The sequence below is a fragment of the Crocodylus siamensis genome, chromosome 13 (assembly GCF_052110815.1).
Source record: "Crocodylus siamensis isolate JL-2025a chromosome 13, ASM5211081v1, whole genome shotgun sequence".
NCBI lineage: Eukaryota > Metazoa > Chordata > Crocodylia > Crocodylidae > Crocodylus > Crocodylus siamensis.
Window position 1 is genome coordinate 19,484,409 of NC_143407.1, and position 12,898 is coordinate 19,497,306.

Below are 12,898 nucleotides of genomic sequence, written 5' to 3' on the forward strand. Positions count from 1 at the left end.
AAAACACAACTACACATAGTAACAAGACAAACAATTCACGTCGACAACTTATCAGCAGTCCCCTCTGATGCCTGATGTACAGCAAGTCTCTCTTTCCACAAAGTTCAGCAAAGTCAGGCATCCCCGATCAGCGTTGTCCGAGAGGTACTGGGAAGGACCCCTGGATAACGTACAATCACTCAGATTCTTTTTACTTCAACTGTCCTTAGACTGACCAATAGCAGTACAAGCCTTGCATTCCTTTGATAAGGTTAATTTTAACTATGCCACAGGACCTTAATACTTCAAGGCTTTGCTAAATTTACTAGGTCTTACTTTATACAAGGCCTTACTACATCTTAAACTTTAATTGGGCTCTTAGCAACAAAATACAGCTTAATATCTAAACAAATACAGAAAAACACTTGGTCTAATCTTCATAGAGCCTTCAGCAAACACCTTTATCACACAGACATAATTTTCATCTGTCACACTCAATCTCTATGGAATGCATAACAAGCATAAAGCACCTATGAACTGTATTCACACAGTTAGGGTGAGATTACACATTTGAGTTTGCAAGTGGCCAGCATGGCCACCTACCCTTGCGGGGTCTGCTCCCTACTGGGGTCTCTGGCGCGCCAGCTGGAGGAGCTCCAGGCCACAGTCCAGAGACTGCATGCCATCAGGGACTGCAAGCAGGAGATAGACTCCTACTGCCAGGCCCTTCTCCCCCGGGAGCCACAGGGGAGAGCTCTGTCTCTCTCCATGACTAAGGAGGACTCTGGGACCTCCCGCTCTGCCCAGTCAGGGGCATGGACCAAGGTGGTCAAGGGCCCCAAGGCCCGCCGCACCAAGGCCCCTCCCTCGCCGGAGCTTAGCAACAGGTTCACACCTCTTGCAGCCCTGGCAGAGCCTGCTCAGTTGCCAGCTCCCGCAGGCAACCCAGGCTCAACCACAGCCACTGCCCCCGCTCTCCCCAAGTCAAAGCGAAAGGTGTTTGTTGTAGGAGACTCCATCCTGCAGGGCACTGAGGGGGCAATCTGCCGCCCCGACTCCTTAGCCCGGGAAGTCTGCTGCTTCCCGGGGGCCCGCATCCGAGATATTGCGGAGAGGATCCCGCAGCTCCTCCAGCCCACAGACCACTACCCCATGCTCCTTATTCATGTGGGCAATGACACGGCTCAGAGCACCCCCAGCCAGGTCATGAGGCACTACAGGGAGTTGGGAGTGGGGCTTAGGGGTCTGGGAGCTCAGGTGGTGTTTTCGTCCATCCTCCCAGTCTCGGGCTATGGGCTGAGGAGGGAGAGGAGGATCCACGCAGTGAACCAAAGACTGCAGCGCTGGTGTCATCGGGAAGGCTTTGGCTTCCATGACCACAGCCCGCTCTTTGGCGAGAGAGGCAGCGAGCTGCTGGGAAGAGATGGTCTCCACCTCTCTCCCCTGGGGAGGAGGCTCTTCTCAGCCAGGCTGGCTGACCTGCTCCACCGGGCTTTAAACTAAGCCCGCTGGGGGATGGGGAGACTACTGCCACTGCTGGCCTGCAGAGCGACCCTTGCAAAGCCAGCGGACCAAGGCACTTAAGGGAGACCACCCCTGCCCCAGCCCTGGCACAATCTGTGGGCAAGGCAAGAGCCCCCAAGGGCACACTTGCCTGCCTGTACACTAATGCCAGAAGCCTGGGCAACAAGCAGGACGAGCTCATCCTCCTGCTCAGTGCAAAGAAATATGATGTCATTGGGATAACGGAGACCTGGTGGGACTCACCCATGACTGGACCACGGGTAGAGGGCTATACTCTGTACAGGAGGGATCGTGTTGACAAAAGGGGCGGGGGTGTAGCTCTCTATGTCAAGGAAAGCTACATGTCCCTGCAAGCTGATGTTGGCGACCGACATGGACAGCTAGAGACCCTCTGGGTAAAAATTCGTGGGGAATACAGCACAGGGGACACAATGGTGGGAGTCTACTACAGACCTCCCACTCAAAGTCCTGAGCTCAAAGTCCTGAGCTTGACCAGGAGTCCGCCCGGGAACTGACTGAGGCCGCTTGCTCCAGGACCTTGGTTGTCATGGGTGACTGCAATTACCTGGACATATCCTGGGAAGATCACTCAGCAAAATCCGAGCGGTTGCAAAGCTTTCTCTCATGCGTGGATGACCTCTACCTGACTCAAGAAGTCTGTGGGCCAACGAGAGGCAAAGCGCTGCTTGACCTGGTACTGGCTACGGGGGACGACCTAAAATCGGCAACCTAGTGATCGATGGGAAGCTGGGTGACAGCGACCACGAGCTGATCACCTTCACCATCCACCATAAAGCTGGCAAGTCAGTCAGCAACACAGAAGTCCTTGACTTCAGAGAAGCCAATTTTGACAAGCTCAAGAGGCTAGTCAGTCAGGCCCTCAGGGACCATGACCCCAGGGAGATGGGAGTTCAAGAAGAGTGGTTGCTTCTCAAGGAAGCGATCCTCAATGCACAAGCTAAATCTATCCCAACACGGAGGAAAGGCAGCAAGAAGGCACAGCAGCCCCCCTGGCTCTCCAGGGACCTAGCAGACCTCCTGTGGCTAAAAAGGAAAGCCTACAAAGGATGGAGGACAGGATTCACCTCCAAGGAGGATTACTCTGCACTGGTCCGGTCCTGCAGGGAGCAAACCAGGAAAGCCAAGGCTCCAACTGAACTCCAACTAGCTTCAGGCATCAAGGACAACAAAAAGTCCTTTTTCAGATATGTGGGGAGCCAGAGGAAAAGCAAGGGCAATGTTGGACCCCTGCTAAACCAGATGGGGCAACTGACAACTGACGCCCAGGGAAAAGCCAACCTATTAAATAGGTACTTCGCATCAGTCTTTCATCAGTCCCATGGGACGCCCATGCCTGCTATGGGGCAGGGAGATCCGGGTGATGGGGATCCCCTACCCTCCATAAATGCTGACCTCGTGAAGGAACACCTTGAGAAGCTGGATACCTTCAAGTCAGCCGGCCCTGACAATCTGCACCCCAGGGTACTCAAGGAGCTGGTGAGGGTCATAGCCCAGCCCCTGGCATGGGTCTTTGAAAACTCCTGGTGCTCTGGTATAGTGCCTGAAGACTGGAAGAAGGCCAATGTGGTGCCGATCTTCAAAAAAGGGAGGGGAGTGGATCCGGCTAACTACAGGCCCATTAGGCTGCCTTCTATCCTGGGGAAGATCCTAGAAAAGCTTATTAAGGAGGCCATCCTTGATGGACTGGCCCAGGCTAACATTCTAAGGGATAGCCAGCATGGGTTTGTTGCGGGTAGGTCTTGTTTGACCAATCCCATTTCCTTCTATGACCGGGTGACCTATCACCTGGACAAGGGAGAAGAGGTTGATGTCATATATCTTGACTTCAAAAAAGCTTTTGATCTGGTAACCCTTGATCACCTCTTGGACAAACTGCCCAGTTGTGGCCTTGGGTCCACCACGATCCGCTGGCTGGGAAATTGGCTCCGTGGTCGGACTCAGAGGGTCGTGATTGATGGCAGTCACTCATCGTGGTGCCCTGTGACCAGTGGGTCCCTCAAGGCTCTGTCCTGGGACCCATCCTGTTCAACATCTTCATTAATGATGTGGACATTGGAGTCAGGAGCGGACTGGCCAAGTTTGCCGATGACACCAAACTTTGGGGGCAAAGCATTCACGCCAGAGGACAGGCGAGTGATCCAGACTGACCTGGACAAGCTCAGCAAATGGGCAGACGAGAACCTCATGGTGTTTAACACCGAAAAATGCAAGGTTCTCCACCTTGGGAGGAAAAACCTGCAGCACCCTTATAGGCTCGGCAGTGCTACTTTGGTAAGCACTACGGAAGAAAGAGACTTGGGGGTCATTATTGACCACGAGATGAACATGAGCCTGCAATGCGATGCTGCGTCTAGTAAAGCGACCAAAACGCTGGCTTGCATCCATAGATGCTTCTTGAGCAAATCCCGGGACGTCATTCTCCCCTTGTACTCGGCCTTGGTGAGGCCGCAGCTGGAGTACTGCGTCCAGTTTTGGGCTCCACCATTCAAAAAGGATGTGGAGAAGCTTGAGAGAGTCCAGAGAAGAGCCACGCGCATGATCAGAGGTCAGGAAAACAGATCTTACGGTGACAGGCTGAGAGCCATGGGACTCTTTAGGCTGGAAAAGCGCAGGCTCAGGGGTGATCTGATGGCCACCTATAAGTTTATCAGGGGTGACCACCAGGATCTGGGGGAACATTTGTTCACCAGAGCGCCCCAAGGGATTACGAGGTCAAACAGTCATAAACTACTGCGAGACCGTTTCAGGCTGGACATAAGGAAGAATTTCTTTACTGTCCAAGCCCCAAAGGTCTGGAACAGTCTGCCAGCGGAGGTGGTTCAAGCACCTACATTGAACACCTTCAAGAGTAAATTGGATGCTTATCTTGCTGGGATCCTATGACCCCAGCTGACTTCCTGCCCTTTGGCCAGGGGGCTGCACTCGATGATCTCCCGAGGTCCCTTCTAGCCCTGATGTCTATGAAATCTATGAAAAGTGCTAATTGTAAGGAATATTAGCTGGTGTTAAGATGATCACTAACTAATAATCAGTGGTACATTAAGGGTTAATATCCTCTCTAATGTGCACTGCTCCAACTTGCCATTAGAGATCTGGGGAGTAGGGGTAAGTCAGCCCCAACAACTGCTCCCTCCCTGCTCTGGGTGGGAAGGGGAGTAGTGTGCCTGGAGATCCATCAACATGAAGCAGCATGCCAGGAGGTAGAAAAACACTGGAGGGGGCGCTATATCAAATGTAGTTATTTAAAAGCATTGTATTTGATTGAAGTTAAATAAAAGAAATAAAAAAATAAAGACTCCAGATGGTCATTTGTTTCAATAAATTGTAGATAGTGGGAGAGGGCTGGGCCCTGAGGGGCCCCTTACCCAAGCCCACTGCAGCCACTCCTTTGGCTTGAGGCTGAGGGAGGCCAAAGTAGGCTGTAAGGGGGACTGTCCTGCAGGGGGGTGGCACAGGTCTGGGGCCAGGGACTGCAAGGGGCGGGAGGTGCCGAGGAGCCTGTCCATGGGTTCCCTCCTGGTGGGGGCAAGGGGAGGAGTTTGGTACCCTGACCCCCTGGTAACCCACACCATTAGCTGGCTGCATACCAGCCTGCAATTCCAGCCAGCTGCCAAGCTCCCTGCCCTCTCTAGGGAAGCCAGGGACAGCTCCTCCCAGTTAGCTGAAAGCAGGGACTGAGGAGGGTGAACCTGGGGCTGCTGACCTGAGAACTGGAACCACTTGTCATCTGAAACCCTTCTCCTCTTCCCAGGGAACAGGGCTCAAGCCTTGGCCAAAGCCAGTAGAACCTCCTCTCCTGCAATTTTCTGAGTTGCTGCTTCAAGTTCAAAGGGACAGTGTCTTCCTTCACAGCAGCTGATTGGCTGCAGTTTTTTCAGAGGAGCATGAGTGGGGAAAGCCAGGGGCATACAATGAAGGCTGCCAGGAGCAGGTGGGTCCCTGAGAAGCCTCCCAGCCCCCTGCAGCTCCCTCATGGGACTCACCAGGTGCCTTAGAGTTCAGGAGGATGCAAGGTTTGTTCTTGGAGTAGGAGAGTGAGAAAGGCTGGGAATGGTGCATTCTGGGATGCTGAAGGACTCCAAATTGGTCATTTTATGTCAGTGGAATACTCAAGTTCACTAGCTAGTTAACATCATTCAGTGATAATCCTCCCCTGAAGTAGCATGACTTTGAGACACCTAAAGGGCACTTAGCACTAGTTAGTAAGCTTTTTCAAGTTTTAAGCACTCCTAACAAGAGCAAATTGCAATGTGTAATCTCAGTTTTAATGTACTGAACCAGAAGCCAGGGTGCAAGAGTCCCTGGGCTGACCAGCACAAGATGGAGGTGCTGATGCACTTAGAAAACTTTAACTCTGAAAACTACCTGTCTCTGGTGTCAAGTGTCAGTTTGGCAGGGTTTTCAGGATAAAAATATTATAATGAGGCACCCATGTCCTTCAGTGAATGTAGCCCTTTGCTTCTCTGTGCTTCAAGCTCTCCTTCTCTAAAATAGCTCTTTGCAGTGGCTCTCTAAGGAGACACTGAAAATGGAAGGGTGCTCAGATGCTGTGGTAGTGCAAGCACTGATGATGCGTAGGGGGTGCACATGGATGCACATGCACCCCCTGAGATTGGCAGTGCATCCCCTGTGATTGGCCACTGCTGACACTGCCGGCAGCACCTGTGGGTGGTTGCCACTTGCCACCCCCCCTTGCCACCAACACTGCCGTGGCCACCTGCGGAAGCTCCCTACTCACTGCTGCAACCACCACCTGCGGGCAGTCGCCATGCCCCCCCCCAGCCTCTGGGGGCATGAGTTGCTCATGAGTGCAAGCCAGGTAAATACCTACAAAGCTGGTTTTGGTTTTTGCCTTCATAAGAAGGCAAAGTCCACCAGAATTTCCACAGTCTGAGCAGCACAAGGCTGAAGTATGAGAAGCCAGTGACAATCATCTCACTCATAAATCTAATTAGGGTGCTTGGGGATTTTTTGGCTTTTTTATTATTTCCTAAAGCAAACTTGCAAGCACAAGGACAGATGTCAAGACCAACCTTTTAAATATCACTATGAAAGTGAGCATTGATACCAGGGAGCAAAAACTGTTTATGCTCTTGCTATTTAATGGTGTAAAACAATACACTTTACAGCAACTATTAGCTAGCTAATGGCATCCCATCATTCCTCATATCAGTTAAGTGACAGATGGAGTTGACGGCATAATTAAGCCACCATGAGTGTCATAAATTACAAAACTACTATCAATGTTCCAAACACACCAAAGGAACCCTTGCAGATATGATGTACGATGAGTATGAGTGAGCAGTTCTCATTATGTGACAGAAACAAAGCCATTATGCATTTGCTATCGCTGTGAGGAAACCTTAGAATCAGCCACATTGCATCACTAATGAGACATGTTTTGCAGTTCAATGGAGCTCCCTCTGAAAAAAAAACAGGTTAGGGAGGGCTAGTCTATTTCTTTTTCATCAAGCAATGTAGCCATTTGACTACTTGATCTGAATTCAGGCTTAGCTTCACAGGATGTGGGACAAGCTCTCTTGCCAGTGCAGTGTATATTTGGATGTTGAAGTCTTTCCTCCAGCAAAATGCCCCCACCTCAAAGAAGCTTTGGTTTCAGAAGAGGGCAGATGAAGCCGAGTGTCCCCCAAATCTTCCCTGGATCTACATTCCAGACATTCGCAACATCAGAATGAGATGTGGGTCCCTAGAGACAGCACTGATCTTTTGGTGGGAGATTTCAAAAACGTTCTTTGTAAAGCAAATTTGACACACAAAGCCTTCCCACTTCTTCACTTCCACTTAATAATGAGTCATTTGTATAACTAATTGAAATGTTTTCATTTGGAATGCTTTTCCAATGGACTGTTGTTTCATTGAAAAGGAAACATTCTTCAAGAACACACTGATATTGACAATTTTTTCAGTGGAAACATTTTGAACTGATCTGAAATTGACATGATGTATTCCATTTCCTCATTCTCATTCCACTTTACTCCAGTGTTCTCAAGTTCATTCTATTTCCAATATTAGATTAAATTAGATTCAAGCCATATCACATACAGAAATAAAATATTTAATGATGACATGTTGATGTTTCTGACCAGGATTTCTCTCTTATTATTTTTGGAATTTGTGTTTTGTTAAAAAAAAAAAAAAAAGATTTTAACTTTCTTCCCATTTTGTGACAAATCAAATCTCAGAATGTTGGAATTTACCACAGCATGTAAGTTCCATTTTCTACACAGGTCTAAGCATTCTCATTATAGCAAAAAACGAGGCTTTAACCGAGATCAGAATCCTATGGTGATAGGAATATATAGCCATACAGAAAGAGACAGCCCCTGAAAAGTGCAAGTGAAAGGAAACATTAGTCACACATGCTTTTTGCAGATGGGAAACAAGGCACAGACACATTAAGTGATATGCCCACAGTCACACAGGGAATTTGTAGCAAAGCCAGAAACCAAACCCTGTCCAGCCTTACTTCTTTAATTATCATTGAAATACTCTCACAGTGGCACAACTGAAATCAGGTTTCAGAGTAATGCACTATAGAAATGAATGAAAGAGCTCACATCTCTCAGAGTAATTGTTTTGGGTTGTTTTCAAGTTCAGACAAATATCACTGCACAAACAGCTACCCAGTGCACTCCATACAGGGTATCTTTACAACCAGAAGTGATAGACACCTCCCTTAAAAAAAAAAAAACCCAAAAAATTAGAATTTGGATCCTCAGATTAACTTTTTGAAGATCAATTAGATGAGCTCTTGATCAGTTTCTGTCTCTGGCAGCACAGAAGTGGATGTTAGTTCTTTCCAATTCTTTGTAGAGTTCTCTATGATACATTGTTAGGTTCTGGGTGGAGACACACTTATAAATGGTATGCTAGCACAAGCTCATATTTTACAGCCCGTCCCTGTGACCTATAATGATACAGTGCATCATAATAGAAGATTATCCCTTCAAACTTTAAATGAATTTAATTTACTTGACTGTAGGGTGGGGAGAGGGCAGCTGTCCACAGACATATTATTTTATCAAGAAAACACATAGAGAAATCTGTAGATCAGACAAATAGAAGCACATTAAGGCTGACAGTGAGTGATGTAAATTTACTGGGAAATTATATGGAGAGAGTAGGGGAAGTGACACAATTTACATTTGGTGCCTCTGTTTATTGCTTACAGCTGAGCATTATAAATAATACACTGTGCTCTCACTGCATGCCCTATAAAACTATTTTTTCCCTGTCTTCAGCTCTCATGGATTTGGTGACATGTATAAAGTACCTCAGTGTGGTTGACCAAGGAAAATACTTGCAGGGGAGCTAGTGATGGGGTGTGGGCAGGGAAGCAAGGAGTCACAGATTCATTCAGGAAGGATATGGATTGAGCTTTTCAAAGTGACCTGTGATTTTTGGCACTTCAACCTTCAAAGACCTCTGAAAAATCATATTCCTTTTAAGGTCTCCCAAGACAGACACATAAAACACTTGACCCTTAAGCTAATGTTACCTTGGGGGTTTCATTGTGATTACCATATTATCAGCTTCCTATATAGCCCATGCTCTACAGGGCCAAGTGTCTCAGATGAACAATAATAGCAAAGGGTTTTTCAGCAGCAGACCACCAAGCACTTTATGAAGGAGGTCAGTGCCATTGTCCTCACTTTCCATGCCTCAGTTTTTCCATCTGTAGTGTGGCGGGCCAGTAGGGGGCGCTCCTGCATTGAGCCGCCCACCTCCCTGCGCCCACCCACCTTCCAGGCTCCAAATGCCTCCCTAGGGGCGCCTTATGCTTGGCCGACCCCTCTCCCGGAGCACACTCGCTAGTCTGGGGGTAACGTCTCCGCCACCACCCTGAGAAGGGACTGTCTCGGGCCTGTGTCTTCAGGGAAACACAGGCCTAATAGTCCGACGGGTACTTGACCCAGTACAGGCACTTGGGGCACTTCCCCAAGTCAAGGGGGCAAAAAGTAAAGTCTCCCTTAGTCCGCAGACCAAAGGGGTCTCTTAGGCATAATTCTGACCCACCCCTCAATAAGTCTCCCACACCAGTCAAAAAGGAGAACTTTACTGATTACAAGGGGTAGGGTAAATTAGGGTACAGGGTTGAGCAATATCTTAGAAATCCTAAAGAGCAAACAGTGTGGCTGAGGTAGCCTTCTGATCACGCATCTGTGTTACTGCAGCTAAATATCTCATCCGATTGAGTAGCTTACTCACAAGCATCTTCCAGAGTTCTCCAGTTTCCCCTCTGGAGTCTTGGGGTGAGAGAGAGAGCTAGGATCAGATGGTAAGGCTTCTCTGTCTCCCCTGCTTTGCTGCTGCTTCACCTCATGTCTGAAGAGGAGGGAGAGGGCCTCCTCCCCCCCCAACCTATATGGCCCCCGTGACCTCATTCACCTGGTGCAGTGGAGGTCAGCCCCAGTTGGCTGTCAGCCAACCAATTTGAAATGCATCACCTGTTACCAGGCAGATTCCAGCTCCCCAGGTAGAAACCCCCCCCCAGGTAATTGATGCAAGTCACATAGGCAGAGGGAGCAGGTTTCCCCCCTCCCTCAGGAATGCAGCCAGCTCAGGTTACCTGAAGAGACAGGCTGAGGTGTGAATCCTCCGTGCTGGCCCATCTAATCACATAGTCACAGGGCAGAGATTTTGGGGAGAAACCAAGGTGGCTTTCTGCCACATGGAGTATCACCCAGCCAGCCAGGTGGGCATGGAACCTAGGTCACTTTAGATAAAGCATCCCCACCACCATTTTTCAGAGCAGGTATGCTGATACACAAGACTGGAGTCTGCTGGAGTGAGGTAACTACCAGCCTTCTGCAGACTCGATTAATCGAGTCTGCTCCAACACACCATAATTACAACACATGGGAGAAGCCTCTCTGCATGTGTATATGCACCCAAAAACCCTACACTCAACCACGCTCACTTTTTAAGGGCTTCGTCAGGTTGATCACTATTGTCAGAGCTTCTGTTCAAAGCAATAACAAGCAGGCAAAAGGCTCCATGCACTGAACCCCCAAGCCATGCATATCCCCACCATGTGCAAGAGCCACTGCTGAGCTCTGTGAACTACCTGCAGTTACAAGGACTACTTTTACTGATTTCAGAAAGCTTCTAACACTTCTGCCTAATCCTGAGTACCATCTTCTTGTCTCTTCCCAGGTTATCCTTTACATACGTACAGACACAGAGAACTCTAAGAACCCCTCTCCTGTGGGGCTAAGGTCATAGAACCTGAGGCATGCTGACATCTGAGTAACACAACCATACCACAGGCCATTTGTCATATCACAACAGAGGTGTGGGAAGCAAATGTGTTTTCCCCACTTCTCCCTTTTTGACTTCATTTTGACTTGAGCCACCTTTCCCCATCAGCAAAGTAGAGAATACAAGTTACTCAGGCTGCTCTCAGGATCTACCTTAATAGAAATTCCACTGTCTATGCACAAGCCAGAATGTGCAACCTGCCTGCCTTATGTCTGAGATTGATGCGGCACCCCCATTACCATCTCTCTTAGCCCCTGCTTCTCCTTGGTATGATGGACAATGGAGTGTGTTTATGAGCTGCAGCCTAGTGTCAATATGTCTGTGATATGACAGCCCAATGAGGTCTAGTCTTGGCACTGACTTCCAGTAGGAAAAATTAATGAAAAAGCCTTTTATTTTTAATGTAATGTTTGGTTCTCATGAATGTCAGGGACTAATGGCACTAGGGAGAGAAAGTCAGGCATAATGCAATTCACTCGCCTCCCACACAGCCCTGCTAATGCACGGCAGCCCTGACCTGCAACACCCCTTATTCTGCCAGTGCTCAGCCTCACACAGCTATGGCATCTCACCACGCTCAGAACTTTCCACCCACTGCAATTTATAGCTTAGCTCTACGCCCCTTCAGCACAGTTATTGCCCTGCACTCCTGAGCTTCTGCAGTCACTGTTCTCCTGCCACAGAAACCACCCCAACTTTGCTCTTCCAAACTTACCACACCACCTTCTCCCAGAAACTCTTGCACCCCAAAGAACTCAACTGCCATCTTTCAAGTTGTGAATCTGTACATTAGACACAGTGCATTCTAGTGTGGCACCTTTTTGTAACAGTTTGCTGCAAGTGGTATGGGCAGCCTCTGTGTATGGCATGTGACAGAATCAGAGAGGGAGCAGAAAACAAAGTAGCAGCTTGGGCAGAAAGCACATGTCTAGGAACAGAAAGCAGAGCAGATTGGGCAGGGGAAAGGGATTGGTGTAGTGCACAGGGCTAATTTGCAGTATGCATTCCAAAAAAGGTTGCCCCCACTGTTCTAGCAGACAGCTTGGGAGACTGGGTCATTGGCAGCATGGGTTCTAGTCCCCGTTCTGTCCTGCTGACTGACCACAAGCAAGTCACACGGGACCAGAGGTATTTAGTGCCTAATTCCCTTAAAATGATTTTGCTAAGTGCCTAACTCCCATCAGTTGATTTCATTGTGAATTTAAACTTTTGCCTCCCTGTGCCTCCGTTTCCACATATGTAAAAGAGGAAGAATGCTGCTGACCATGTTTATAACTGCTTTGAGATGTACTGATGAACTTATCTGTAGAAAAGTTACATGGTGTTATACTGGACAGCCAGCACACCCCATTCTAGTCCTTCAACCATTCTTCTTTCCCCATCTCTGCACATATTCCTTGATGCAGCATCCCTTGCTATTCCAGAGATGCTTCTCCCAGAAGCCAGTTGTGCCTCTAGTGACTGACCTGCTGTCCATATCTTCTCCAAGATACTGCAATGCTGAACATATAATACAGCCCCAGCAGCATTTAATATCAAGTATTTCCTTTCTTCTCTGTGCCATAAATGATACAGATTTATTTTCCCTTATTGCTGATTCATCCAAGAGTAACCCATTTGAAAGATTTGTCAGCTTTCTTTCTCTGTTCCTTACACAGAGATGTTCATGCTGCAAGACATTCCTGTGCATTGTGCCCAAACACCAATACCCTGAGGTTTTGTGGGGTGAGTTTTAAACTTGATTTTCCTAGCTACATCTTTTCTTCTGTTATCAAAGGCTCTCTGCTTTGTAAAATTAATGCTCCCTTCCCTTCCAGCTCTGGACTCAAAACCTGCCTTGGTCATCATCAACTTCAGTAGCAATCTCTCACAGTCAAGGATGATCATCTTCCATGATTATTCATATCTATGCCTGACTAGGCTGATCCAGGATTGTCCCAGACCAGCCTGGGTAATGCAGCATCCAATAAACAGTCCAGTGAAGTCAACTGATTGACTTTCATGGCCTGCACCATGCAGGCTAATCTATGCTGCATCAGTATTTAAACCTCTGTGGTGGCAGCAGCCACCATTCTGTTAGCAAAGTAACAAC